Below are 2,500 nucleotides of genomic sequence, written 5' to 3'. Positions count from 1 at the left end.
CCAGCCCTGTGCCACCCGGGGGGTTCCAGGGTGCTGAGATGGCTGACATTTTGCTCCGCTCACGACGGTCACCGCGCAACGCAAGAACAGGCCAAAAACTTGCCAAAACGGCCCAAAAACGGGCCAAAACTGGCCATTTTTGGCTGCGCGAGCGAGCGGCGAACAGCGAGCGAAGCGAGAGGCAGCACCGTCCCTGCTATACGAAAGCCCCATCCAGCCCTGTGCCACCCGGGGGGTTCCAGGGTGCTGAGATGGCTGACATTTTGCTCCGCTCACGACGGTCACCGCGCGACGCAAGAACAGCCCAAAAACAGGCCAAAACGGCCCAAAAACGGGCCAAAACTGGCCATTTTTGGCTGCGCGAGCGAGCGGAGAGCGGCGGACAGCGAGCTAAGCGAGAGGCAGCACCGTCCCTGCTATACGAAAGCCCCATCCAGCCCTGTGCCACCCGGGGGGTTCCAGGGTGCTGAGATGGCTGACATTTTGCTCCGCTCACGACGGTCACCGCGCGACGCAAGAACAGCCCAAAAACAGGCCAAAACGGCCCAAAAACGGGCCAAAACTGGCCATTTTTGGCTGCGCGAGCGAGCAGCGAGCGGCGGACAGCGAGCGAAGCGAGAGGCATCACCGTCCCTGCTATACGAAAGCCCCATCCAGCCCTGTGCCACCCGGGGGGTTCCAGGGTGCTGAGATGGCTGACATTTTGCTCCGCTCAAGATGGTCACCGCGCAACGCAAAAACAGGCCAAAAACTGGCCAAAACGGGCCAAAACTGGCCATTTTTGGCTGCGCGAGCGAGCGGCGAGCGGCGGACAGCGAGCGAAGCGAGAGGCAGCACCGTCCCTGCTATACGAAAGCCCCATCCAGCCCTGTGCCACCCGGGGGGTTCCAGGGTGCTGAGATGGCTGACATTTTGCTCCGCTCACGACGGTCACCGCGCGACGCAAGAACAGGCCAAAAACTGGCCAAAACGGCCCAAAAACGGGCCAAAACTGGCCATTTTTGGCTGCGCGAGCGAGCGGCGAGCGGCGGACAACGAGCGAAGCGAGAGGCAGCACCATCCCTGCTATACGAAAGCCCCATCCAGCCCTGTGCCACCCGGGGGGTTCCAGGGTGCTGAGATGGCTGACATTTTGCTCCGCTCACGACGGTCACCGCGCGACGCAAGAACAGCCCAAAAACAGGCCAAAACGGCCCAAAAACGGGACAAAACTGGCCATTTTTGGCTGCGCGAGCGAGCGGCGAGCGGCGGACAGCGAGCTAAGCGAGAGGCAGCACCGTCCCTGCTATACGAAAGCCCCATCCAGCCCTGTGCCACCCGGGGGGTTCCAGGGTGCTGAGATGGCTGACATTTTGCTCCGCTCACGACGGTCACCGCGCGACGCAAGAACAGGCCAAAAACAGGCCAAAACGGCCCAAAAACGGGCCAAAACTGGCCATTTTTGGCTGCGTGAGCGAGCAGCGAGCGGCGGACAGCGAGCGAAGCGAGAGGCATCACCGTCCCTGCTATACGAAAGCCCCATCCAGCCCTGTGCCACCCGGGGGGTTCCAGGGTGCTGAGATGGCTGACATTTTGCTCCGCTCAAGATGGTCACCGCGCAACGCAAAAACAGGCCAAAAACTGGCCAAAACGGGCCAAAACTGGCCATTTTTGGCTGCGCGAGCGAGCGGCGAGCGGCGAACAGCGAGCGAAGCGAGAGGCAGCACCGTCCCTGCTATACGAAAGCCCCATCCAGCCCTGTGCCACCCGGGGGGTTCCAGGGTGCTGAGATGGCTGACATTTTGCTCCGCTCACGACGGTCACCGCGCGACGCAAGAACAGGCCAAAAACTGGCCAAAACGGCCCAAAAACGGGCCAAAACTGGCCATTTTTGGCTGCGCGAGCGAGCGGCGAGCGGCGGACAGCGAGCGAAGCGAGAGGCAGCACCGTCCCTGCTATACGAAAGCCCCATCCAGCCCTGTGCCACCCGGGGGGTTCCAGGGTGCTGAGATGGCTGACATTTTGCTCCGCTCACGACGGTCACCGCGCGACGCAAGAACAGCCCAAAAACAGGCCAAAACGGCCCAAAAACGGGACAAAACTGGCCATTTTTGGCTGCGCGAGCGAGCGGCGAGCGGCGGACAGCGAGCGAAGCGAGAGGCAGCACCGTCCCTGCTATACGAAAGCCCCATCCAGCCCTGTGCCACCCGGGGGGTTCCAGGGTGCTGAGATGGCTGACATTTTGCTCCGCTCACGACGGTCACCGCGCGACGCAAGAACAGCCCAAAAACAGGCCAAAACGGCCCAAAAACGGGCCAAAACTGGCCATTTTTGGCTGCGCGAGCGAGCAGCGAGCGGCGGACAGCGAGCGAAGCGAGAGGCATCACCGTCCCTGCTATACGAAAGCCCCATCCAGCCCTGTGCCACCCGGGGGGTTCCAGGGTGCTGAGATGGCTGACATTTTGCTCCGCTCAAGATGGTCACCGCGCAACGCAAAAACAGGCCAAAAACTGGCCAAAAC

The sequence above is a fragment of the Musa acuminata genome, unplaced genomic scaffold (genome assembly GCF_036884655.1).
Source record: "Musa acuminata AAA Group cultivar baxijiao unplaced genomic scaffold, Cavendish_Baxijiao_AAA HiC_scaffold_235, whole genome shotgun sequence".
Lineage (NCBI taxonomy): Eukaryota > Viridiplantae > Streptophyta > Magnoliopsida > Zingiberales > Musaceae > Musa > Musa acuminata.
This window is presented reverse-complemented; position numbering follows the sequence as displayed.